The sequence below is a fragment of the Talpa occidentalis genome, unplaced genomic scaffold (genome assembly GCF_014898055.3).
Source record: "Talpa occidentalis isolate TD23 unplaced genomic scaffold, MPIMG_talOcc4v2.1, whole genome shotgun sequence".
NCBI lineage: Eukaryota > Metazoa > Chordata > Mammalia > Eulipotyphla > Talpidae > Talpa > Talpa occidentalis.
In genome coordinates, this window is record NW_026555331.1 from 73,657,467 (window position 1) to 73,685,392 (window position 27,926).

General features: G+C 45.6%; 1 long non-coding RNA gene across 1 annotated transcript; it reads left to right on the forward strand.

Moving 5' to 3' along the window:
* The first annotated feature begins 7,521 nt into the window (after positions 1-7,521).
* Positions 7,522-27,520, forward strand: LOC119241594 (uncharacterized). Its single transcript, XR_008550658.1, has 4 exons — positions 7,522-7,534; positions 18,572-21,797; positions 23,866-23,966; positions 24,055-27,520. It is a non-coding gene; the product is annotated as an uncharacterized LOC119241594 (long non-coding RNA).
* Positions 27,521-27,926: the final 406 nt, after the last annotated feature.

The window sequence follows — 27,926 nt, forward strand, 5'->3', positions numbered from 1 at the left end:
ATTACTGGTGTTTGTTGAACAACACAATTTTTACCTTTTAAGAAAACGTATTTAAACATTAAATATTAACACCCAATCTTAAAACCTAAAGACATGTATCTTTTAAATTAAACCATTGAGTTTACACTAGTTTACCAAATTTAGATCATGATCAAAATTGGGGGTTTTGTATAGGTGCCATTTATAGTTAATCCACCGGAGGTGGAAGACAAGGATAAACAGAGATCTCTTGATTTTTATTTAAAATTTTGGCCATGTGTTAATTTTAGAAGTCAAATTATTTATTTTTAAAGGCTTTTTATTTATTTCTATACATAAGAAGTAGAGTGTAAGCCAGATGTGTGGGGGTGAAAAGACCAACCTGAGAGTGGTGAGAACAGACGATCTACCGAAACATGCTGTTGAGGGGAGAAGCCGGCTGAGACAGGAGAGGCTGGCTGTGTAATGTGGGCCAACTCCCCAGCCAGGATCTAACCCTTGCTGTGTTGGCCTGAGATAGCTCAACAGTGTTGAGACTTCAACCCCAGGGAGGCCCCATTTATCAAGATTTTTTAATGAGATAGAAGTTAAAATCCTTATATAGATAAAGTGTTTAATTTCAACCATTAAGACTGAGGGCCCAAGGTCACCAAAATTATAAGACAGGCAGGTTGTTACTAAGTTTGAGATGCTTAAATATTTCAGAGTTTGTATTTTTAAGAAATAATCCTTTGGCTTTATATTGTTTTTGCTTTATTTTATTGAGACCAAACATTTTTAAGATAATGGAACAATTCTTATGGACCATGCATGGGGAAAACAGGAGAAGAGAGGTTAAGATCTTTGATCTGAAGGGGTGTAAGATTATCACTCATGTTTCTAAGAGAGAGAGTAAAGATTTAACTGAAAAACTCACTGAAGAAAGTTAACATCACAGACTCAGTGTCTGTGGGCCTTTCACCAGGCTGATTATCACCACAGAGTCTGGCTCTGTGGGCCTTTTACCTGGCTGATTTGAAAGAAAGTAACATCACAGACTCAGAATCTGTGGGCCTTTTACCAGGGTGATTTGGGAGGAAAAGATAGGAAAGACACGACTGAAAACTCCTTCTTACTGCTTCGTCGCAGACTCTGGGTCTGTGAAGCCTTTGGCCAGGCTTGAGAGGACGTCCAATTCCCTTCTCCGGGCTTGAGAAGCAGGGTGTGGGGTCCCTGTTTGGAAGCCATTTGTTGCATCACTGATAAAGAAACTGGAGTCGTGGAGCAGGCTACATAATGCAGGATATTGCTGAAGAGCAAGATCCTGGCCTTTTTTTTTTTTTTCTATCCAAAAACCATTTTTTAATCAAAAACATAAGTTACAGGAAAATGCGTAGTATATAAAATATATTCCAGGTGTTCTTAAACATGAATTTGGATATTTTCCTTCTTTTATTATGTTCTAAAATCACTTAAATAGTATTGAAAGTACCTTATCATTAAATAGTTGATAGTATTTCTCTCTTTTTTTTTAATATTAAATTTTATTTTTATATTCCCCCATACAATTTTCGACGCCCCATTCTGACCCCAATCCTTCCCCTCCCGCCCCCCGCCCCCCAAAAAGTGTCTCTGGTTCATAGTTTTTTGTTGATTTTGATTTTCACTTTCTTATATTCATTTTCCTGGTCCCTTATTTAAGTTTTCTAGATTCCTGCTATGAGTGAGACCATCCGGTATTTTTCTTTTTCTTTTTGGCTTATTTCGCTGAGCATGATCCCTTCCAGTGCCATCCATGTTGCTGCAAATTGCATGTGTTTATCTTTTTTGAATGCTGAGTAATATTCCATGGTATATATGTACCACATCTTCTTGATCCAGTCATCTATTTTTGGGCATTTGGGTTGTTTCCCCAAAACCAGTAGAAGAAAAGAAATAATAAAAACCAAAGCAGAAATAAATGAAATTGAAACTAAAAAAACAATCCAAAAGATCAATGAAACCAAGAGCTGGTTCTTTGAAAAAATAAATAAAATAGACAAACCCCTAGCCAGGCTCACAAAGGAAAAAAGGGAGAAAGCACAAATACACAGGATCATAAATGAAAGAGGAGAAATCACAACGGACACAGCAGAAATCAAAAGAATAATCAGTAACTACTATGAACAGTTATATGGAAGCAAGTTCAACAATCTAGAGGAGATGGACAAATTCCTACAACTCTACAATCACCCAAAGCTAGATAAAGAAGAAATAGAACACCTAAACAGACCAATTACAAGCAGCGAAATTGAAATGGTAATCAAAAACCTCCCCAAAAACAAAAGCCCAGGACCTGATGGATTTACAAATGAATTCTACCAAACATTCAGAGACGAATTAGTGCCTATCCTTCACAAACTCTTCCAAAAAATTGAGAAGGAAGGGACAATACCAATATTACACTAATATTACACTAATACCAAAACCGAATAAGGACAACACAAAAAAGGAAAACTATAGGCCAATCTCCCTAATGAACACTGATCCTGGCCCTTTTATTGACCCATGGTATTGGTTGTAAGGGGGAAGAGCAAAAGGAGATTAAAGGCATGGAGATGATTGAAAGGGGAAGGGTGTAGAAGATTAGGGATTGTAAGTCTGCCCTCCAGGCATTTCTTAGCTACTTCATGACACACCCTAATCCCCAGCCATTGTTCTAATCTTATCGACAAGGCGTTCCACTGATCAGCTTCTGGGGTCCCTTGTCAATACATCGGTCCTTGGCCAGGGCGTTGCCGGCCATATCTCGTGATGTGTAAGTCCGGAGATGTGTTATGCTTCATTTTATTTTATTTTTTTGCAGATTTATTTACTTATGAATACTAGAGCTCGGGTGCAGGGCAGAGATGCGGGGGTGGGGTAAGGGAATTCACCAGAGACAGCCAGCGAGGGGAACAGAACAGGTGGACTGACTGAAATCCACTGCTGAGGGGAGCAGCAGGGAGACAGGGGAGGTCTGTGGCTCCCAGTGGATCACCTTCCTGGCTGGGGATGGAGCTGGGGCTCCAGAAGCTGTGGATGGCTTCACAGTGTGGTGCTTAACCCCTTCCCCACCAGGGTGGCCCCTCGTCATGCTTTTATGTCAGCTTCAGGTAAGGGGATTTTTAAGAATGGTTTAAAAAAATAATCTTTCCCAGAAATTCAAGCCACTTTGTTTGCCCTTTTAATGACTAGCGGATAATGTAGGGTCACAGTATTTTGGGCGAGGAGGAGGCATTTGTCTGCATCTCAGTGTTTATTTGGGAGCGGTCCCGCCAGTGCCTGCGACGGAGGGCCTTTGCCTCCTGGAGCCCCTGCACGCCCAGTCCCGCCCAGTGCACCTGGCTGCACCTGCGCGCTACCGCACGTGCACGCTCCTTCAGGCCCTGCTGGCCCCAGACTCAGGGTGAGGTTCGGCTGGGGCGAGCCTGGTCCTTCAGGAACCCCGTAGGGGCACCACTGCCCCTTGACCTGGGGAGCGGGCGGCGGGGAGCAGACAGGTGAGGCCCAGGGAGGGAAGGCGCTAGGGCTCGGGTAGGCGCATCTGGCCTGCACCCCGGTTCTTGTATAAATAAATAAATCTTTTTTAAATTAGCCTTTTTCTAATGATTCCCAGGCAGCAGGCTTAATTGCTGCACTTACCAGAGAAAATTCCTGGAGATCTGGAACAATTGGTGAGGAGAGGATGCCTCGGCAGTGCCTGCAGCATTGTTCAGGTGAGACCCGCCTTTAGGACCATTTATTTCTTTATATTGTCTTAGGGTCTTCCCTTTCCGCAAGCTCATCTCTTTTTTTTCTTTTCTTGCATCGTTGTTCATTTTTTGTAGGTATTGGATTCTCCCTTCAGGGGTGGTCCCCATAGTGCTCCCCCCAGAATAGCACCCGCGACCCATCACCATAATCCCTTGTTCTCTTCCCTCCCCTCTGTTCGCCCCCTCCCCCCTCCGCGCTGGGGGCCTCAGCTCTTGGTCAGCCTGCTGGGGTTGTCTTTTTCTCTACCTTTTGTTCAGTTTATATTTCCCACGTAAGAAACCACCTGATATTTCTCTTTCTCCTGCCTTACTGTGGCTAGCATCGTCCCTTCCAGCTCCATCCGTATCACCACAAACAGCGTGAATTTGTCTTTTTTGATTATGAGCAATACTCCGCGGTGTAACTGTACCACAACTTTTTGATCCATTCATCTCTTTTGTGGCATTTGAGTTGTTTCCATGTCATGGCTACTGTAAATAGTGCTGCAATAAGCACAGGAGTTCAGGTTTCCTGTTTTGTTTTGTTTTGTTTTTGTCCCTTGGGTAGATTCCTAGGAGTGGAACTCTGGATCATGTGTAGACCCATTTTCAGTGTTCTGAGGAACCTCCACACAGCTGATACAGTTAACAAGTTTGTCTTTTCCCCATTTCTTGCAATTCTCCCTTATCTAGCATTAACAGGATTAATAGCTCCTCTTTCCCATTTGTTGCAGCCTCCCCCTCCCCTTGAGAAGAAAACCAAGCTGGCGCCCACTGGTTTTGTGCAGACCCTTCCCCCTCCCCCTAAGGAAAACAAGCTGGCGACCACCTGTCTCTGTGCTGACACCTTCCCCTTCCCTTAAGATGAATGAGTTGACACCCACTGGCCTCTGTGAAGACCCCGTCCCCTTACCCCTCTCTGTTTTGACACTTTCCCCCTCCCCTTGATGAAAACCAGCTGGCACCCATCCATCTCCCTGTTGAGCTGGTGTCCACTTATCTCTGTGCGGACCCTTCCTCCTCCCCTTCGTGGAACCCCACCCATCTCCCCCTAGTATAAATACCCCTGCCCACTGCCAAAGAGCAGGACGGTGGTTTTTCGGACATGAGTCTGCCACCCTCCTCATTTGTAGACAAATAAAACCGCTTTCCTTTTCCTCAAACTCAGTTTCCTTTTATTGGCTGAGGGAAACTGAGGCCAGCGTTCGGTAACACAGCTGCCCATAGTGGCTGGACCAGTTTGCGCTCCCACCAGCAGCGTCGGAGGCTCATTTGTCTCCACCGCTTCTCCAGCATTTGTTATTGCCAGTTTTTTTTTTTTTTTTTTTTAATGAGGAGCATTCTCACTGGGGTGAGGTGGCCCCTCATTGTGGTTTTGATTTGCATTTCCATGATATTAGTGATGCTGAACATTTTTTCTATGCCTGTTGGCCATTTGCATTTCTTCTTTGGAGAAGTGTCTTTTTACTTCTGCCCTTTTTTTGGACTGGGTTTTTTGTTTTTGTTGAGTCATGTAAGCTCTTGGTAGATCTTTGATATCAGTCTCTTAGCTGTCATGTGGTGTGCTGATATTTTCTCCCATTCAGCGGGGTGTCTCTTTGTTTTGATCATTGTCTCTTGCTGTAGCCCCAACTGTTTACATTCTCCCTGGTTTTCCTTGCTTCTGGAGAAGAATCCTCAAAGATGTTTCTGAGGATCATGTCATTGAGTGTTGTCCTGTGTTTCCTTCTGTATATTCGATGGTGCCAGGCTTCACATGCAAGTCTTTCATCCACTTGAGTTGGTTTGTGTATTGTGTGAGATAGTGGTCTAGTTCATTCTTTTGAATGTTGCAATCCAGTTTCCCCAGCACCATTTATGGAAGTGGTGATTTTTTCCCAATGTATATTCTTTGCTCCTATGTCATAGGTTAGCTCACCATATATGTGTGCTTTTATTTCTGGGCTTAACTTTGATTCCATTGGTCTCTGTGTCTGTTTTTGTCCCAACACAGTTTTTATTATAACAGCTTTGTCATATTGTTGGATGTCTGGGAGTGTCAGACCTCCATTATTCCTCCCTTTTAGTCAGAACTTTCACTGCTCGAGGTTTTGTGATTCCATATGAATTTGAACAGTATTGGTTCCATTTTGTTGAAGAACACCATTGAAATTTTCATTGAAATTGCACTGAATCTGTAAATTGCTTACAAATAGGAAGTCCCATCTAGGTTTGTTACTTTTTTCCAGTTATGGAACATTCATAAAACAGACTGCGAAGCTGCCCGCAGCCTCTGCAGCACTGATTCGATCCCCGGCTGCTCCCCGGCCACTGGAGGAGGGTCCCACATGGCACGCAGACCTCTCCTGCCACCCGCTGCTCCCCTCAGCAGTGTATTTTGGTCCTTCTGCCTGCTCTGCTCCCCGCTCTGGCTCTGGTGAATTCTCTCACCCTCCCGCGCTTCTGACTGTACCCAGTGCTTATATAAATAAATAAATATTTTTTAAAAAATGTATGTGTTATTTTCTGTAATGTCTAAAAAGGTGTTATTTTCTGGGGTGGAAATGGTGAGGATGTCCATTTTGTGGGGCCTGTGTGCAATTCCATTTCAACATTGCTCAAATGGGTTGAGACTAGAACATCTGTTGCCATTTTTGCTACCTTGAAAGTCACCATGTCACAAACAATAAAGGTCACAGATAGACATGGCAATAGCCCTCTGCTCTGTGTCAGTGACTTCCTTTCATTGACAGTGGACAAAATTCATTTAAAGGGTACCTTTTTAGCCAAAAATAAAATCCCCTTTTTAAAAAATGGGAGTTAAATATTGTTGGCATTGTTTGGTTCCTTGAATACCTCTTGCTATTCCCAGGGTTTTTTTTTTTCTTTCTTCCTTTTCTTTGAGCCATAGCACCCTCTTCATTTATGATACTTCTGATGTTGTGTAACAGGGTGATCCCCAGGAAAGGTGGAGGTTCCAGGTTTCCTGGCCCACCCAAGGGAGGGTAGAGCTGAGCAGGAGAGAAGAAGCTGCAGAGGAGACTGAGGAGGGAAGCAGGATGGAGCCAGGAGACCTGGAGGAGGCACATGGGGCCTAGAGACACGTGAAGAAACTGTGCTTGTCTTTTTGTCGTGGACGGGGTGACACAGATGTGGGTGAGACCCATAGGGAGGTGACAATGGCAGCTTTTATCTTGATTTTGATTTTGTTCTTTTCCTTCCGGGCTTGCCTGGTTGTTTCTGACCCTTTTCTGTGGGTCCCCCCGGGAAGACTGTAGGGTAAAGTAAAAGGTATCAGCGGGTTCTTGCCTCCACTTCATTCTCTCTCCCCATCTTCATGGCTCTGATGTCACACACTCCCGCTCCCTGCTCCCGCTCTGAGCGGCCCCCCACGGCTCTCCGGGCTGCGTCCCCTCCTCGCCCGGCCGACCCGCCCCTCAGCAGCGACCCGGTCCCCCCTGCGCCTCCCGCCGGCCCTGGCGCCTCCCGCCGGCCCTGGCGCCTCCGCCCGCCAGTGTCCCGCCTCGGCCGCCCGCCCCTCTGCGCCACGAGGCCGCGCGCGCCAATGCCCCGCCCCTAGGCCCCCGCCGCGAGCCTGTCCATCTCGGCCTTGCCCCGCCCCCTGCGCGTGACGTCCCGTCCCGGCGCGCTGACGCGGGAGCGGCGGCGGGAGCGGAAGTGGCTGAGCCGCGGCCTCCAGGAGCGCCCACCCCGGCGGAGCGGGCCGCGGGCCGAGGCAGGAGAAGCCCGCGGGCAAAGCACAGGAGGCGGGGAAGTGCGGGGAGACGCTGAGGTGGTCAGGGGAGGGCGAGGACGTCTCCCTGCCCGCGGCCGACGGCCGAGCGGTGAGTCAGGGGACCCGGGGCGGGCGGGCTGTGGAGAGCTCTGCGCGGGTCATTGGGGCCTGGGGGAACATGGGGGTCAGGACATTCCCGAGTGTGACCCTGAGGGTGCGCGGCGCCCCTGAATGAAGGCGCATCCCCAGTGTTTGCTCCCCGCGCCTCCCTGCTGCACCGATCAACCCCCGGATGGGTTTTCTGGGCTCTCCGTTCTGTTCCATTGATCTGTGTGTTTTATCTCTGTGGACTTGGGATATAATTTGGAGAATGTATTGTAAACTTTTCTGGGGCTGACACCCCCTCCCCACGCCAGGGCCAGCAGGCAGGAGGGCAGAGTCGAGTCCCTGTCTCCCTCCCGGGGTGCAGTTTCTTACCCAGTAGGTTGCGTGGTGCCTGGGGCTCTGCATTTCTCACGGGGTCTGAGATGCTGCCCGTGCTGGGCCTGGGCCCACGTCTGAAGGGTGAGGCATCACTTACCTGTTGTGCAGCTGATGTGGCCTGGAAGAGGGAACTTTGACACCTAGAAACTGCCTCATGAGGCGACTTCAGACTCCCCTTGAATAGAACCAGGCTTTCCTGAGCCTTGAGTGACCAAGAGCCACACGGCTGCCACACTCTGGCTACAATGTCTGCTTTTCAAAAATGGGTTTGTAGTCACCATTTCAGTGTATTGAAACCTGTGACCATCTCTTTGTCACTGAAGGACACCCCCGAGATTCCCACAGCAGGGACAGTTGGATGCTATCACCAATGGGGATGGATGGTCCTTCATGGGAAATCATCTGAGACACTGAAGGGCCCATTCCTAACCTCTTAAGGTCTTTTCTCTACTGATACCTGGCCCTAAGAGGATCTCTCCTGTATTAGAGCGTGAATAAGCCACACTCATTCACCTGGGAAGTGGACGTTTTGTCGATAATCAACTTTTTAATATTTATAATCTGTTAAACTGATATTACCTCCTCCATCATAAATCCTTTTATGCTTGCTTTGGAGAGAAGTTGAACAGGTCAGGGAAGGGGAAAGAAATCGATGTTTATTGAGCACCTGCTGGAGATTACCTGACCCTGTGCAACAAGTCCATTACTTAAGTTATGTGATCTCACTGGTGGCACTGTAGAGACATTATTCCTACTCCGTAGTTGACAATCCGAAGGTCCAGAGGAGACAAGGAACTTGTGTTAAGATCATGCAAATAAGGACAAAATTCAGGGATTTTTGGACTACGTATTTTTGGCCAAATCAGAGATTGTCAAATGAGGCTAAACTATAAACCCCCTGAAGGCCAGCAGGAGGGGAGGAGTGTGGGCAACTCTGTCCATCCTCAGAGCAGCTCCGTGGGTGTTGGGCTTCCTCCTTCATAAGGAAAGAGCCTCAGGTTAAAATAAAAGTTTAATGTATCATTGTGTTACATGCAGATGCTGTCTTTAATGTTGCACATGATTTCCTTAATAGTTTTAGAAATAGCTCTAATCCCAAATGTGATTGCTACTCATAGGAGACTGCATTTCAAAATAGTGTTTTCTGTAATTATTCCCATACAGCAGGCTTAGCTGCTGTACCTACCAGAGGGAATTCCTGGAGATCTAGAACAATTGATAAAGCAATGCCTCAGCAGTGCCTGCAGTATTATTCAGGATAAGACACCCCCTTTGATTGTTAATGATTTGATCTATCTCATCTATACAAGAGGGAAACACAGTAGAAGCAGTGACTGGTGTCCTCAGGATGTTGGTATTCATGGTGATTGTTTTATTATTCGTGTTTCCTCTGTTGACAAGTTTTCCAGTGAACTTGTGTCATTTTGTGATTAGATTTTAAAAAGGTTATTTACATAGTTCTAAAGTTTAGATTCTTGCACATTGCTCTTAGTAATTTTCAGTATTGAAGAGCACACATGCATTCTCTGAAATGATCTCGATTATGTTGTCATTCCAATGAACCGAATGTGAAGTTGAGTGTGAAGATGTATGTCCTACTTTAACAAAATGCCCTGGAGAGCAAGGCAGCGCTCCCCACTGCCTGTGACTGTGCAGGTGTTTCTTTTCACAGACCTTTTGCGTTTGCAGCTCTCTCTGCCTGTTGGTGTCTGTGCACTGTCCTGTACTTACCTTCACTTTTAAATTGTTCTTTGGATGTAAACAAAATACAGAACAATTCTCTGGAGATAAAAATAGGCCTATTTCATCGTGATTCATGTTCTTAAACATATTGTGACAAGCGTTTCTCTATCCCAGCGCCAGCTGTGATCACCTCCTATCTTCATTAGGTTTGCCATAGTGGGGGTAAAGCCAGCTCCAAACAGCAGCCTTAGCAAAATAAATTTCTTTGCTTTAATAGGTGTACTTACATTGCACCAAATAAAAGGTGGTGCAGGCACACCTTGAAGATATTGTTGGTTCATTTCCAGAATACCACAACAACCCTAATATTGCATAAATAAAGTCATTACTTTTTTGTTGGTTTCCTGGTGTGAATGAAAATTGTTTGCTCTATAGTGTCGTCTATTAAGTATGCAGTAGTATTTTGCCTAAAGAGAAAATAGCCTAATTAGATATCACCAAGACATGAGGTGAGCATATGTTTTTTTGGGAAATGGCGCTGCTGGACTTAGCCCAGTCCAGGTTGCCACACACCTTCAATTTGTGAAAAGCAGCATCTGATAAAGCAAAGCAAACAGGATGGGGTGTGCCTTTATTGACACTTCTGAGAACCATCCTTTGGGTTTTAATAAAGTATACACATCTGGATAAGTGGACTTCAATTTAATGATGATGTTTATATGTAACTTTTTTTCAGCAGTTTTGTCAGCACGGGAGGGTGTATATTCTTTTCCATGATAGAAAGTACTCTGAACACTCAAGATAGTGAACAAGGGTTAGCTGAATGCCTGCAGTCTGCCAGGGACTGGGCTGTACACATAGCCTCTTTAGAATTTATTATGGTCTTTTAAAAATGTCAAAAACGTATAGCTATCATTGGTTGAATCTCAGTTGTAAGTAGAAAATAGGGAGTTTAGTTTTTATTATGCTATTGAACAGCTACAGAGGAAGCACATATGACTTGGCTTCTGCCTAAGTTCTTCCCCAGGCTGTAAATCCATGTAGACGTTGGCAGTGAGGTAGCCAGTACTCCCTGCCACCACACTCTGATCCTTTTGCTCCCCAAACTGGACATTACTGTTGACATTTGGGATCATGGTACCATTGCTGTGCTTTATTGCTTTGAATCATTGGTGTTTTGTTATTTATTTTTTTAAACATTTATTTATGCACAAAAGATCTAGGGCACAGGCCAGAGAAGCTGGGGGTGGGAGGACTCACAAGAGACAGAGCAGGGAACAGAACAGGCAGACCAATTGAAATACACAGCTGAAGGTAGCAGCGGGTGAGACAAGAGAGGTCTGCCTCGCCAGGTGGGCCACCTGCTGGCCGGCCAGGGATCAAACTCGCGCTGTGGAGGCTGCAGACCCCCACATAGTGCGGTGCTTAACCCCCTGTGCCACCAGGGTAGCCCTAGATTTATTTTTTTAATATTTTATTTTATATAATTCTTACAACATTCGTATTTTTATTTATGCATTTTTATTTATTTATGCATACAAGAACTCTACGAATTTCTAATTCAAAGTTTGTTTTTCTTTTTGTTTAAAGATTTGTTTTTGTGTAGAAGACCTGGGGTGCAGGCCAGCAGTGTCGGGTGATGAGAGGATTTACCAGTGACAGAGTGGGGAGCAGAACAGACGGATCTACTGAAATACAGTGCTCAGGGGAGCAGCGGCTAATATAGGAGAGGTCTGCTGTGCCCTCTGTGGGTCAGCTCCCTGCCTGGGGATCAAACTTAGGCCATATTGTGGGTCATTGTGGTGATAGTGGTGAGACTTAAGCCCTGGTATACTAGGGAGGCCCTCAAAGTTTGTTTTGATGTTGAAAAAGCATAATTATTTGTTGAGCTCATTTAATGTTACAGAATACTAATATAGATGTTCAAAAGTTAGTTTTGAAGGTGCACAAAAAATATTTTCATTATGGATCTGATGGTGGGTATTGTCTCAGGGGCTTGTAAATGTTATCTCTGAGACCTGTGGAATTGGTCATATTCTTTAGATGCAGACTTTACTATTTGAGGCCAATTGAAAAATTGGCATCTTTGATAGAATGGAAGATGTAGTGATCATTTAATTTTACATTAAATAATTTAGAATATTATAATAGCTAATATTCAGAATCATCTGGAATAGTTGGAGAGCTGAGTCTGTGTGGGTGACGGTGGCATTATTTTCTCTCTGAGTCCAGGATAATGTATGTGCTATTGCTAGGAAATCCTCAGTGGCCACTTTGTTTTGGTGGATTTCGAGTGAACCTCCTCTGCTGTTTGTTCCCAATATTTGGTGTTGGGTCTGCAGGTAATGAATTTTATAGAACAACTTGTAGGGTGCTTATTCATCATTAGTGTACATGGGAAAATGGTGACATTTGCAGTGGCAGGTGCCTGTTTTCCTTAAGCCCTGGAAGAGAACAAGAAGAGTCTTTACCATTCAAAGATTATAGTTTTTGGATCAAGAATTTTTATACAAGCTAAGCAGGCTGAGAGGTCTGAGCATCCCTAACAAATGCTTCGTCCATGTTCAGGGAGGATAGTCTTTTCTGTTCACAGTGTATCTGGGTGTTTCTGCTGAAATGAGTAAGTCTCATGTGGCCCTGTGTGAACCACCAATATTAAAGAATCTGTAGACGGTACCTTAGTTAGGATTGCAGGAAGATCATCAAGGGTTAGAACGAGTGCTCATCGTATATGGTTCACTTAAATGTCTGTAATGAAACCTTGCAGGTTTCACTGATTAGGGATGAAGAAGGTTGTGGCTGACACCCCAGGCTGCCAAAGCTGCTGCAGCCTGTGTGCTCATGAACAAAAGGGCACTGAGAAGCCAGTGTCTTGTCTTAAGTACCTTCCTGTGTGGAACTCAGAACCCCAAGGAAACGGGTGAGTGTCTGAGTTGATGCCTGGTGAGCAGCAGACCAGGTCAGCTTGCCAAGGAGCGGCCCTCAGCCATGTTCCTCTGACACCTTGGGATCACAGAGCTGTAAGCATGAGGCAGCTCTGGAGTTGTGGCTGCCTAGGCCTTTTCCTATCAGAATAGCATCTGACAATCATATTATTTACTCTCTCAATGACATCTTTTCGAAGTGTGCTTGCCTGCTGTGCAGAAGCTCTTTGCTATGCTATGAAGGTGAGTGTGTACCTTGATTCTTCCATCCACTCAACAGATCAGGTGGGCACTGCTGACGCCTCTCCCCTGGGGTGGCTACTTCCTAGTCCTGCCAGTTGCTCTCCCTGCTGTTTGCTCAGGTTGTCTCCAGAGTGTGCTGACTCAACACAAGTTTTATTTCATTAGTCCCACATGTCCTCCTTCCTCCCTTGTTTGGGGTGCTACAAGGATACAGAAGTACCTTCCTCCAATCCTACATATTCTATCATCGAGACATTTTCCATGGTGGCAGTAGTGGCTGGAATAGGGTGAAAACTGATTGTTGGAGACAGAGGAAAGGTTGTGTGTGTGTGTGTGTGTGTGTGTGTGTGTGTGTGCGCGCGTGCCCGAGAGCGAGAGAGAGAGGTATGTATACATATAGTGCATCAACAGATAGTTACCTGTGGCATTAAAATTTCCTGATGATTAGGGTAAACAGCTGCTTTTTATTTCTTTCCCCTTTTATTTTACTTCCTAAACTTGAGATAGTTTAATTTTTTCATTTGCTAGTACTGCCGAGCTAATATTCCTTTTTGAGAGTCTAAAGTATTTATTGCTTATACATAATGGAGCTTTTTGTGTCCTTGGTTTTGCTGCAAAGGTAGCATCAGAACCTTGAAGAAGTCTGACCGGTAGACAGGAGGAAACGCTGGCAAGGGTGAGGGGAAGGAGGGACTCTCGTTCACTCCTGAGGAGAGAATCGCTGCTCCACCATTTCGCAGAGAACTGTGGGCTTAGGCTGTCTCTGCTGCCTGTTGTAGTAGTTCTGTATTTTTGGGAAATGACCTGAGGAAATGCTGAAATACGGATAAAAATCTTTACACGTGACCCTGTTGCCCAGCACGGAGACCCTCGGGGGCGGGTGAGGACCCCGTGTGTCCATGTGACGAGGTGCAGCCCTTAGAGGGGGGCCCATGAACGGGGCAGAGGGACGCTGGAGGGTCCTGGGGGAACTAAGGCAGAGAAGCGCGGGGCCCCGGAGCCGGCTGCATGGCCCGCGGGGGCAGAGGGGTTTCTCTGCGCCCGGTGCCCCTGTGCCCGGACCCTGACCTGGGCTGCTGGCGTGGGGGTGGGGGGCTTGGGGGACGGGGGAGGCGGAGCCACCAGACCCTGGAGACCCAGGACGCGGGGTCGTCGAGTCCCCCTTGCTTCTGGCCGCGCCCTCATCTGGCTGGTGCGATGGCGGGGACACACAGCGCACTGACTGCAAAGGGGGGTCCAGGCCCCTGCCGCGCCCCCTGAAGGGGCGCAGAGCTGGGAGGGGGTTGAGAGGAGCTCGGGGGATGGGTCTGCTGGCTTGGGCCGCGCCTGGATCCCCGCACGGGTGAGACTCCCCACCTGGGTCACCCTTCCTTCAGGCCGGCCCGTGACCCCTGCTGAAGCCCATTGGGGGCTCCCCGGGCGCGCCGGGACCCTGGACGGAGGGACAGTGATCCCCTCTGCCCTGCGGCTCCTGACGGACACCTGTGATGAAGGCCTGTGAGTGGGAGGAAGCACATCTGGGCCAGCATGGACTCCCCCTCGCACCCCCGGGGAGACCCAGGAAAACAGTGGCCGCCAACATGGCCTCGGCCCCTGCTCAATAACATCTTCACTGTGGACGGGGCGGAGGACGGGGGTCAGCGCTGGGGGCGCGGGAAGCCCAGCAGCCGGGGCTGGGGTGGCGCCGCCTCTGAGAGGGATGGAGAGGTCTGGCAGCGCACTCAGGTGAGAACCCGGAGCCTCAGCCCAGATGGGGTGTCCCTGTATTCCCAGAATGTGTCTTGCAAAAGGGCAACCTCCACCCCCATCTGATTCCAGAGCCCCCCATCTGATTCCAGAAATGCCCAGTAAAGACAGTCCTCCTGTCTAAGGGGCACCTTGTAGAACCCGAATGTCTTCACTGCGGCCCACATGGGCTCACGCCCCGCACCCGATGCAAACGCCTGCGGTATCAGCCCAGCCTCTGGTAAGCAGCAGGTTGAAATCTAACCTGTAAGCGCCCCCTGATTTGCTGTCCTCCACGGTCCTTACCTGGTGAAGAGGGGAGGCCGCGTGCCCCTCACCTTCCTGTGCTGGGCCTGGCGGCCAGGCCCTGCTGGGTGCTCAGCCTGCTGCCCAGTGAGTATATTCCCCCGAAACCCCAACTCCCCTTCAAGCTTGAGTTTTTTTATAGATGTAGTTTTATTAATGCATATAGAACTGGGGTGTAGGCAAGAGTTGGGGGTGAGAGGACTCCCCAGAGTGGGGAGCAAAAAGGGGATTGTTGAAATACACTGCTTGAGCAGCGTTCAGACGGGAGAGGTCAGCTCCCTGGCGGGGGACAGAACTCAGGCCATCGAGGTGGGCGGTTGCAGTGGGAGCGCCGAGGCTTACCCCTAGGCCACCAAGGAGGCCCGAAACTTGATGTTTTTTTCCTGTTACTTGATGCTGACATTTGATCTTTTTTTTCATTTAAGATATTTTATTAGTAATGCCAGGGAGCAGAAAGTAAATTATTTTAATAAAAGAAAGACCAAGTACTTGTCACCCCGTTGTGTTGAAGAAATCCTCTAGCCCAGGATGGAGCCAGCCTGCCCAGGGTGTCAGGTCAGTCGGGGTGCTCCTGTTGCCATGAGTCAGCGCTTCACCGGAAGGGCAGCTCGTCCCAGCAGCTGTCCCCAGGCACCATGCAGTCCTGGCCTGTGCTTATTTCCCTGTCCTTGATCTTTAAGATAATGTCAGATATTGGGAATCCCGGCCAGTCATGCTCTATGTCAGTACCGCCACTTCCATCTCTCTGTATACCTTGTCTTTGGCCAGAGTTTCTCAGGAAGTGTGTCCCACCCTCCTCACCTCCAACCCACTGATGGTTTTCCCCTGAGTAGAGGATGCCAAGCCCACTTCCAAGTTGTCTTCATACACGGGTGGGCCACCTCCCAGATGCTGGGCACCACTGTTTGTTAGCTTCAGAATCTGTCCATCTCATCCAGATGGTTGACCTTGTCTGCATATAGACGTGCGTCATGATCTCGGATTGTGTGTTTGTGTGACCCAGGATGTGTCTTTTTCCTGACCACAGTTCCTGTCTGCTGTGTCTGTTTTGATTTCTTCTCTTTCATTTTTGGTCCTGTTTATTTTGATTGTTCTCCCTTTTTTCGTTGTGAGGTTAGTTTTCTTGCTAGAGGTTAGTACGTTTTACTTATGTTTTCAGAGAACCAGCTTTTGGTTTCATGGATCTGTTGGACTGTCTTTTATTTCTATTTCAGTTAGTTCTGCTTTATCTTTTGTTATTTCCCTTCTCCTACTGCTTTTTGGGGTTTTGTTTTGTTCTTTTTCTAGTTCTTCAAGATGGGGGATCAGGGGGTTTTTTTTGTTTGTTTGTTTTTCTTGTTTCTTGATGTGGTCCTGAGTTATTCTATGCTTTCCTCTTAATACTGCTTTTGCTGTTCCCCAGACCTTCTGAAAAGTTATTTCCTCATTTTCAGTCATTCAAGGCCCTTTTTAATTTTTTCTTCGATGTCATCATGAATGCAGTGGTCGCTCAGTTGCGTGTTGTTCCATTCCATGTAGAGTGGGGGTTCCATGCTCATTGCATAGTTGACTTCTAGCTTGATGCCTTTATGGTCAGAGAACACCCTGGGATGATTTCAGTTTTCATGTGCTTGTTGCTGTTTGTCTGGTGACCCAGTATGTGACTGATCCTAGAGGATGATCCGTGTGCTCTTTGAAAAGTGTCCTCCTGTCCTCCCTTCCTTGCTAGCCCCACGTTCCTTCGCTCCTCCTGCCCCCACTTCTATACTGTTGCCCTTTCTTCCCCCTCCCCCTAACGGTCCTGAGAGTCTCAGACTCACAGTGTGTTGTCAAGGGTCCATTTACGGTTTGTCTCTGTCTGATTCTATGTTTGGTTTGTCTAGACTCCACATGTAAGTGAGACCATCCGGTGTTTATCTTTCTCCTTCTGGCTCACTTTGCTTAGAGTCATCCCTTCAGCTCCATCCGTGTTGCTGCAATCGGCTTGAGTTTATCATTTTTCTATCGCAGAGTAGTGTCCCGTTGTGTCTACAGATCCCATCCTGTTCCCCCCATCTGTCCTGCTGCATATAGGTTGTTTCCACATCTTGGCTAGTGTAAATAGTGCTGCAGTGAGCATAGGAGCACAGGTTTCCTTTCAGATTAGTGCATTTGTGCTCTTGGTTTTTTTGGTAAGATTTATTTATTTATGCATACAGCAGCTGGGGTGCAGGCCAGAGGTGTGGAAGGCACAGGTGACAGTACAAACCAAGACAGAGTGGGGAGCAGAACAGCTGGGTCTACTCAAGTACAATGCTGAGGGGAGTGGACGGGAGCAGCGGGGAGAGAGGAGAGGTCCGCTGTGCCTAGTGGGTCACCTCCTTGGCCAGGGTGATTTGTGCTGCAGTGGCTGCGGACAGCGTCACAGTGCTGAGACTAACCCCTTGCAACACCAGGAAGGCCCCTCTTTTGTGCTGTTTGGGTAGATACCGAGGTGTGGAACTGCTAGGTCATGTGGAAGATCCATTTTCAGTCTTTTCAGGCATCTCCACACTTCTTTCCATAGTGGCTGGACTAGTTCACACGCCCACCAACAGCGTGAGAGGGTCCTTTTCTCCACATCGTCTGCAGCACTTGTTGTTTGTGTGTTTTTTAACTGTGGGCCATTCTCACAGGTGTGAGGTGGTGTCTCATGATGGTTTGGTTTGCATTGCTCTGAAGATAAATGAGAAAGAGAATTTTTTCATGTGCCTGTTGGCCATCTGCATGTCTTCTTTAGGGAAGTGATTGTTTAGATCCTTTTCCCATTTTTGATTATGTTGTTTTCATATTGTTGATTTGTATAGGTACTTTGTGATCTTTGATATAAATTCTTCATCAGAAGTAGGGTGTGCAGGTGTGTTCTCCTATTCAGACGGTGTCTCTTTGTTTGGGTCACTGTCTTTTTTGCTGTACAGAAAACTTTTAGTTTGATATAGTATCCGTTGTTTCCTCTCTCCTTCATATGTTTGTGAGATTGATGTTAGAGAGCGTTTTACATAGGTTTTTCTCTATATGTTTGATGATTTCAGGTCTTATATCCAAGTCTTTTATCCATTTTGAATTGATTTTCATGTGTACTGTGAGGTAATGATCTAGTTTCATCATTTTACATGTGTCAGTCCATTTTTCCAGCACCCTTTATTGAAGAGGCTTTCCTTGTTCCAGTGTATGGACTTTGCTCCTTCTTGTATGTTAATTGTCCATAAATGTGGTTTTATTTCTGGGCTCTCAATTCTGTTCCATAAGTCTCTGTGTCTGGTTTTGTTCCATTGCCATGCTGCTTTAACTACTCTGGCTTTAGCATATAGTTGGAAATCAGAAGTGTGATATACCTTCATTTCCCCCCTTTGATATCAGGAAAGCTTTGGCTATTTGGGGTCTTTTGTGTTTTCTGATGAACTTCATTAATCTTTGTTCTATTTCTTTGAAGAACAACATTGGGATTTTTATTGGGATTGCATTGAATCTCTAAATTGCTTTGGGTTGGATGTCCATTTTGACAATGCTGACTCCTCCAACCCATGAGCTGGGTATATCTTTTTGTTTATTTAAAGGAAGGGGGATGGAGTACAGATGATCCAGGGTCTGTGGGCCAGGCTAAATTTCAGTCTTTGTCCTTAGGGTAATGTATAGCAACATAATCCTTGTTTTTAGCTTTCACAGCATTTGCAGGATGACACTAAGAGTTTCTTGTGTTTATTTATTTATTTATTTATTTATTTATTTTTAAGATCTGGACTCAAGCCCAGCTCTCTTCTTTCTTTTTCTTTTTTTTTTTTTAGATTTATTTATTTATACAAGCACTGGGTACAGTCAGAAGTGCGAGAGGGTGAGAGAATTCACCAGAGCCAGAGCAGGGAGCAGAGAAGGCAGAAGGACCGAAGTACATTGCTGAGGGAGCAGCGGGCGGCAGGAGAGGTCTGCGCACCATGTGGGACCCTCTTCCGGTGGCCAGGGAGCAGCCGGGGATCGAACCAGCACTGCAGAGGCCTCAGGCAGCTTCGCAACCCAGAGCTCAACCACTGAGCCACCAGGGAGGTCCCCTCTTGTGTTTTTTAAATAAGAATGTCTCACCCCATGCTCCACCCCCAGAAAACTTTTCCTCATATGAATTACCTCTGCATTCTGCCAGTAACTTTCACATTATGCATAGGAATATAATAAAAATGAACATACGATTCTGCCTGACAAACATAAAACCAAAAAAGTATTTGGGGATTGAATTTATTGAATAAATAAGATTAACTGAATGTTGATGGAAGAACAGTTAATTGTTAATTAACAGTTAATTAACAGTTTCTTGAAAAGTATATTTTTTATATATATGTAAATAAAAGGTCTATTTTCTTCTGAATAACATTGAAAACATATTGATCAAGGTAATATATAAACATAATTAGGAAATTTCTAGAAGAATCTGAGTGTAGTACCATTCAAAATTCACAGTCCTTGAGATCACGGAGTCATATCTTTCTCAGTCTAGTAAAAATATCACGAATTGTGTACATCATTTTAGTAAGGTTTTAAAGAAGTCATCACACAGGCATCATTGAGCAAATCGGAATCTATTCAACAGTAGTGAGCAACACATTCTTATTTCTGAAATGCCACGTTAGCTACATGAAAATTATCAATATTTATATACAAAGAAAAGTGATAGAATTTGTGATTACTGATTAGTCTAAATCGTCAGACTCATCCAGATACTTCTTTTACGTCTGAGAGATATGTGTACTGTTACGGAGCATCAGATAAAATCCAGCTGTACTTTAATCCCATTTCAATCTATCCTCACAGAAAATATTGACTCTTTTTTTTCCTGCAGACATGCAGCTGTCAACTATCCAATTATGGGTCTAGATTTGCATTACACTTTTATTTCCTACCTGTTCCTTTTCATCTAAAACACTTGTCCCTTGAAATAGCTTTCACTGTCTGAATATGAAGGCAGGAAGTGCAGTGTCATCAAACCTGTTGGATAATGTTCATGGGCACAACAAATAATATTGGCTAAATTTAAGGGGATGTATTTCTGCTTTTAGAAGTGGTAAAATCACTACTTATCGCCATGCATTGTTAATGTCATAGTTATCGTTCCAGTAAAAATTTCATTCCGTACCAATATGTATGACATTCTGCCCCCCACCCCCAAAGTAAAGTCTTTAGCACATTGAAATACCCACAAAGTATGTGCACTTGATTGAAAAGTAGGTGAAATTACAGAAGCTCCTAGGGATATATATAGACTGGGATTTCTGGAAATCTTAAAGATTTATAAGCAATAGCAGAAAGTATATATATTGTAAAGATTAGTGAAGACCCACAAGATTGTGGTGATCATTAAATCCAAATGCAACAGTTCAACAGAATAAAAAATTCTTTCTTATGAATTCTTTCTTAGAACAGTTCTCTTGAACCAACCATTTTTTTCCTGCTTGGTCTTATAAGAATACTAGCAACCTCTGACTCACAGATCAATTATCCTAGATAATATCATAGTATATTACATCAATTCTTTGGATGTGGACTAAAAGGTCATTGAGAAGGAACATGAGCTTCTTATTATGTCCATAGGTAACATCTGTCACATTTGTTCACTTTGTATTGGGAAGAACGAGTCACATGATCACTCATAACTGTACAGGAACTGGGAAAGCTACTTTTGCATCACTAATTTCAGGCTATAACTATTATGGAATTGAAAAAGGATTTATAGGTAGCTTCTTGTCTTTAATATAGAGAAATATTGCCATTCAATTGTTCTGAACGTAAGAGGGTGTTTTTGTTGCAGGTTTTGTGGGGTTTTTTGGTCTGTTTATATTTTGCCTGCTCAATTTTCTGGCCAACTAGGTACATATAAAGCCCCAAAATGCAAATTAACTCATATTGGGAACAATAGAATGAAATAAATCTGCAAAAACAAGGTCAGTATATAGAGCTCATCTCACTAAACAGGAAAGAATTGAACTCAATAGTCTATATCCATGTAGAAAATGCTTGAATTAAGGTGAATGCTTGAATTAATAAGGTGAACAGATTTTTGACTTTGAGATTCATGTAACATTCACAGTGAAGATACCCTAAAATGTCATTTATATTTGACTGCATTGCAAAGACCCTTTATATTTTTGTGTACAATGAATAATATTCTCAATTCTGAATCTTATAGGAACATCCAGGGAAAAGAAATAATGCCCCAGGCAAACATGCATGAAATTAATTAGCATCATAGAGTAAATGCCACATTTGGCCTTATATGGTGGCAGCCCTGTATGAGTCACTGAAATGGCTTTAAAATAGAAATGTTTGCTGATAGCCCCTGACATATTCATCTTTTTCTCCCAGCATAAATACTCAGTGAGTACAAAGGAGATTATTTTTTTTAAGATTTATTTATTTATTTATATAGGCACTGGGTACAGTCAGAAGCACGGGAGGGTAAGAGAATTCGCCAGAGCCAGAGCGGGGAGCAGAACAGGCAGGCTGAGGAAGTACACTGCTGAGGGGAGCAGCGGGTGGCAGGAGAGGTCTGCGCGCCATGTGGGACCCTTCTGGCGGCCGGGGATCAAACCAGCACTGCGGAGGCTGTGGGCAGCTTCACAACCCATCGCTCAACCGCTGCACCACCAGGGGAGGCCCACAAAGGAGACTATTTTACAATAATATACACATTCAGTTCATAAAGCAAAAGGAAAGTAAGAGGGCTCATTTGCATGTCTGGACCTGGGATTTCTTGCATAGCACTCCAACAATACACAAGAGTCTTGCCAGGTCCCCATACCAAAAGCTTTCCCTATGGTCCGTGTGCCCCAGAAAATGGGTGATCTTGGCTTTCTTTTCCTTATATAATAAGTTTCTTTTCTGGATTTATTGGACTGCTTTCTATGGAAATTTTCATCTTTCTCCAATTTCTCGCTCTCTCTAGTCTATAGGTAGAGTGTACCAATGATGTTCCTGATGCTGGTTTTCATGGAAAGTCTTGTAGAGTTGTCCTTTCAGAACGCTCAGGTAACCGCACCAGGATGAGGTCCAGATCCCAGCACCTCTTAACAAGTTTCTGTCATGGACCGTGCATATGTGGGAATGGACCCAACTTACATTTCTGGAGGACTGTAGTGCAAGGAGAGGATGAAATAATGCATTCAGAATAGAGATAAAATATACGGGTCACAAATATCCTAACCTGCAGGATTCTCCTACAGAGACAAGAGAGTAAAAATGTTCTTCCCAGACAAACAAAAGCTGAAGAAGTGGTCCTCTAACAAATCTTCCCTGAAAGAAATGTTTACAAGAGATCCCCTGTATAATTTAAAGAGAAAAGAAAAAAAAGAAAAGAAAAAAGAAAAAGCTGAGCAGGGAAATAGAACCAGAAAACTAAAGTGAAAGTGGCAGTAGAAGATCCTCTATAGAGCTCACCAATCCAATGGCAGAGAGAGGCCAGCCTCGGTTCAGGAAACAAAACCCAAGATTGCACAGTCCCCAGGAGACCCATCTGAGCCCCCCAAAATAAACACAGGCTCCCGGCTCAAGGCTGAATATTACACCAAACCACGGAACAGACTCAGGGATGTCAGAGTCTGGGCTAAAGTATATTGTGCTGAACCATGATGTGCAACAAGATACATTCTATGTGGAGCCGAGAGTTTTCATTTTTCTCACAATGCATTTTGAATAGCAGCTGCTTTGTAATGTTTGCAATAGGATCCATTTCTGGATCTGTAGATAAATGATGTTTTAGTCGTGCTTTTATTTTACTTATTTTTTTTAAAGATTTATTTATTTTTATACAAGAACCAGTGTACAGGCCAGATGCACTGGAGGGTGAGAGGATTCACCAGAGACAGAGCAGGGAACAGAACAGGCAGACTGACGAAATATACACTGCTGAAGGGAGCAGCAGGAAGGCAGGAGAGGTCTGCCCCGCTATGTGGGAGTCTCGCCGGCAGGCCAGAATTGAACCGGCACTGCAGAGGCTGTGGACAGCCTCACAGTGCGGCGCTCAACCACCTGTGCCACCAGGAAGGCCAATTTTTACTTATTTTTTTTTAACAGATTTCTTTACTTATGAACATAAGAGCTGGGGTGCAGCCAGAGGTGCAGGGGTGGGGTAAGGGGATTCACCAGAGACAGAGTGGGGAACAGAACAGGTAGGCTGACTGCAATCCACTGCTGAGGGGAGCAGCGGGGAGACAGGAGAGGTCTGCAGCGCCCTGCAGGTCACCTTCCTGGCGGGGGATGTGATGTTGGCACCAGATGATGTGATGAGTCCCTTCAAGGTCGCCAAAATGTTGTAGGTTGTAGAGTGTGTGCGGGTCCTGGGGGTCACTCTGGGAAAGATGCCCCCAGAGCTCCCGTTACAGCGGGACACAGCGAGTTCCCCAGCCACGTTTCTCCAGGAGACAGAGACACTAGTTACATTAAAGGGCAGATTTAGGGCCTCCCCTGCTGGCGCAGCCATTGAGCTCTGGCCTGTGGGGCTGCCCGCAGCCTCTGCAGCGCCTGTTCGTTTCCTGGCGGCTGGCGCGGGTCCCACAAAAAAAACAAAAAACGGCAGGTTTCTGAGGGAAAGGGACAGGTTTCCCTGAGAGAGGCCTGCATGGTTGCGGGCGGGCGGCCTTGACAGGTCACGGCGGGCAGGAGGCTGCTGCTGCCCTGCAGAGGGAGAGAGTTGGTGAGAAGAGGCACCTGCATAGTCATGGGTGGGCAGACGGACAGCTGCCCCGAGCCCGTGCAGAGACTGCCCTGATACAGTCCTTTTCTCTTTGGGAGGGTCAGTCCTCCATGGAGTGGCTGTTTGTTGCTGATGTCGGGTAACAGGCAACACTAGAAAGGGACCAGAGATTCCAGGGTGGGCCCCATCTCCATATCCTTCCCCTCAGGCCTGTGCGCCACTCCCTAGAGCTTCGGATCCTGCTCAGGTGTCCTGCCTTGTGACAAGGCACTGGCCTAAGGGTCCAACCTCCACAGCTGGGTTAATGGTCCTATTATTCCCCTCGACCCCCACCTCCTTGCGTGAGTCAGGTTTTAGTCACGTGAGGCCTCCCTTTCCAGTCTTTCCATTCTTGCCCTCCATCAGATGGAACTCGTGAAGCAGAGTCTGCAGATGGCTTCACAGTGTGGTGCTTAACCCCTGCGCCATCAGAGAGGCGCCACGCCTTGCTTTTATGTCAGCTTCAGGTAAGGGGATTTTTAACGATTAAAAAAAATCTTTCCCAGAAATTCAAGCAACCTTGTTTGCTGTTTTAATGACTTGTGTATATTTTAGGGTCTGGCTGCGGCGGACACTGTCGGTGAAAGGCTGGGAATCCCGGAGCGTGCAACAGACCCGCCTGTGCCTTCTGCCCCATCCTGCCTGCCCCAGCCCACTGTGACCTGCTCGTTAGCTGGAGTTATGTTGGGACAAGGCCTGGGGGTGGACTAAAAGTTTCAGGGAGTGACTGGCCAGGAGCCTGATTTGTGCCCCCCAGATGACCAGGTGAGCTCTTAGAAGTCTCCTGCTTCTCTACTCCCTGCTTGCTTCAAGTTGCAAATGTGCCCCTGCTGGGGCCATGGGTACTCTGTCACCCAATGGCTCAGGGCTCGGACTTTGGAAAAAGATCACCTCTGGGCCTGCGGGATAAATAAAGAAGAAATTTTTCCATAACCTCTTACAATCTAAAAATCAAAAGGTAGAAGGTCCTAACTCTAAATGCAAATAAAGCGAGGTGTGTTAAGAATTGTATTTAAAATAGGGCCTCCGGGCCTTCCCTGGTGGCATAGGCGGTTGAGCACAGTGCTGTGAAGCAGTGCTGTGAAGCTGTCCGCAGCCTCTGCAGCGCCTGTTTGATCCCGGCTGGCTAGAGAGGGTTCCACATGGCACAGCAGACCTCTCGTGTCACGCCTGCTGCTCCCCTTAGCAGTGCATTTCAGTCAGTCTGCTTGTTCTGTTCCCTACTCTGTCTCTGGTGAATCCTCTCACCCCCCAAATCTCTGGTCTGTACCCCAGTTCTTGTGTGCATAAATAAATAAATCTTAAAAGATTATTTATGCACACAAGAACTGGGTTGTAAGCCAGACATGGGGGTTGTGTTTGAGAGGATTCACCAGAGACAGAGTTGGGGGCAGAACAGACAGACTGACTGAAACACACTGCTGAGCAGTGCAGCGGGGAGACAGGAGGGGTCTGCACACCATGTGGGCTGCTCCGAGGCCTGCGGAATCGACCTGGCACTGCGGACAGCTCCACAGGCTGCGCTCAACCTGCTGCGCCAATGGGGAGGCCCTAAAACACATTTTCAATGGAAATAGTAATTTTAATTTTGGAAATGACCTAAGGAAATGCTTTCAAAATCAGATAAATCTTTATGTGTAACAACAATACCAGAATTGTCAGGCCTAGTCTGCCAGCCAGGAACGGATCCCAGGCTGCAGGGCAGCACAGAGCCCCAGCCACTAGACCCCCACGGGTTGGTGTCTCACAAAGCCGCAGCAGGAACTTCGCAGACGCTCAGGCAAGCAAGCGAGAAGAGGCAGTTTGTTTATAGAAAGAAAAAGTTTATTGAGGAGAAAAAGAACAGAAATAAAGTGGGACTCCCAGGCCAGGGAACCAGGCCTGGGAGGGGCAAGGAAGCCAAAGTGGAGTCGTGTCTCAGGGAATATATACCTTTTTTCCCTCATTATTCTAAAGCTCCACCAGTCTCTTTGTGATTGGTTAGTTCTCGGCTGTCTCACTTAATTTGCTACTGAGCAGGGGATCTTTACATTCCTTATCTAACAGCTTTGTCTTTCCCCATTTGTTGCATCTTTAAATTTATGGCCCAGTCTTCTGGATGGACATCCCTGCATTGAAGTTAAACAGCTGCCCTTCTAATGTGTCCATAAATTAAACCACTCTCCATTTCTCCAGTCTCCGCCTCCCTTTACCACCTGAAGGAAACCAGGACTAGCATTAACAATGTTGTCCTTGGTCCTGGATGTTTGTTTTTCCTAGTGGAATGGGTTACTTTCCCTTGGTTGTCCTTATCTCTGAAGCCTCCCTAAATTCTTCAGAGGTCCCCTCCTGCACTGTCCCTAAAACTGCATAATTCCTAGCTTGCCCTGTGTCTTAACAATGTTCAATAACACTTTATTTACAGTAAAATGATTCGAAACTATCCAAATAAAAACCCCCAATATACACAAAATTAAATGTAAAAGCTGGATACAGTAACACTGAACAGTCTTTAATGGTGTGAAAAGTCCTTCTATTAGTGTTAAATGTTGAAAGTGGAGAATCCTGGCAGTGCTGTGATCCCACCACAGAAGAAACATTAATGACACACCCTCTCCTTACCCCTCACGTGTGAGGATGATACCGGAATTGTCAGGCCTAGTCTCCCAGCCAGGAAGGGATTCTAGGCTGCAGGGCAGTGCTGAGCCCCAGCCACTAGACCCCCCATGGGTTGGTGTCTCAGGAAGCCACAGCAGGAACTTCGCAGACACTCAGGCAAGCAAGCGAGAAGAGGCAGTTTGTTTAGAAAAAGAAAAAGTTTATTGAGGAGAAAGAGCAGAAATAAAGTGGGACTCCCAGGCCAGGGAACCAGGCCTGGGAGGGGCAAGGAAGCCAAAGTGGAGTCGTGTCTCAGGGAATATATACCTTTTTTCCCTCATTATTCTAAAGCTCCACCAGTCTCTTTGTGATTGGTTAGTTCTCGGCTGTCTCACTTAATTTGCTACTGAGTAGGGGATCTTTACATTCCTTATCTAACAGCTTTGTCTTTCCCCATTTGTTGCATCTTTAAATTTATGGCCCAGTCTTCTGGATGGGCATCTCTGCATTGAAGTTAAACAGCTGCCCTTCTAATGTGTCCATAAATTATTTTTTTTTTTTTCTTTAATACCTCCTCAAGGGTATGCTACCGCACCTCCACACCCTCACCAAAATACCAGTAACCCTCTACCATAGTTCAATGGGCCCCTTCCGTGCTTTGCTTTGACCCCTCCTCCCTCCATAGTAACTTCAGTTCTGCAGTCAGAATCCAAGAGTTTGTTTTGGCTTCATTTCCTCTCTTCTGTAGGTTTGTGTCTTTAGATTCCATATGTAAGTGACATCATCTGGTATTTCTTTCCCCTTCGAACTTATGTTGTTTATCATAATCCTCTCCAGTTCCATCCATGTTGTAGCAAATGACAAAATTTGATCTTTTTATTTTTATAGCTCAGCAATATTTCATTTTATATGTATATACTACATCTTCATTGTCTAATCATCTGTCCTTGGGCATTTACATTGTTTCTGCAACTTAGTTATTGTAAATAATGCTGCCGTAAACACAGGAGTGCATATATCTTTTTGAATAAGTGTTTTTATATTCTTCAGATAGGTACCTAGGAGCAGGATTGCTGGAATGTAATATTTTTCAGAAACCTCCATGCTGTTTTCCATAGTGACTGGACCAGTTTACATGCCCAGCAATAGTATCGAAGGGTCCTTTTTCTCCATACCTTGGCATCACTTGTTTTTTGGTCTTTTTGATGTGGGTCATTCCCACAGATAGGAGGTGACAGCTCGTTGTGGTTTTGATTAGCATTTCTCTGATGATGTGATGATGTGAACATTTCTTCTTGAGCCTGTTGACTAGCTATCTGTATGTCTTCTTTGGAGAAGTATCTATTCAAATCCTCTGCCTATTTCTTGATTTTTTTTTTTTTAAATATTAAATTTTATTTTTATATTCCCCCATACAATTGCAAACGCCCCATTCTGACCCCAATCCTTCCCCTCCCGCCCCCCACCCCCCAAAAAGTGTCTCTGGTTCATAGTTTTTTGTTGATTTTGATTTTCACTTTCTTATATTCATTTTCCTGGTCCCTTATTTAAGTTTTCTAGATTCCTGCTATGAGTGAGACCATCCGGTATTTTTCTTTTTCTTTTTGGCTTATTTCGCTGAGCATGATCCCTTCCAGCGCCATCCATGTTGCTGCAAATTGCATGTGTTTATCTTTTTTGAATGCTGAGTAATATTCCATGGTATATATGTACCACATCTTCTTGATCCAGTCATCTATTTTTGGGCATTTGGGTTGTTTCCAAAGCTTAGCTATTGTAAACAGTGCTGCTATAAACATAGGAGTGCAGGTGCTCTTTGGAATTGATGTTTCTGTGTCCTTTGGGTAAAT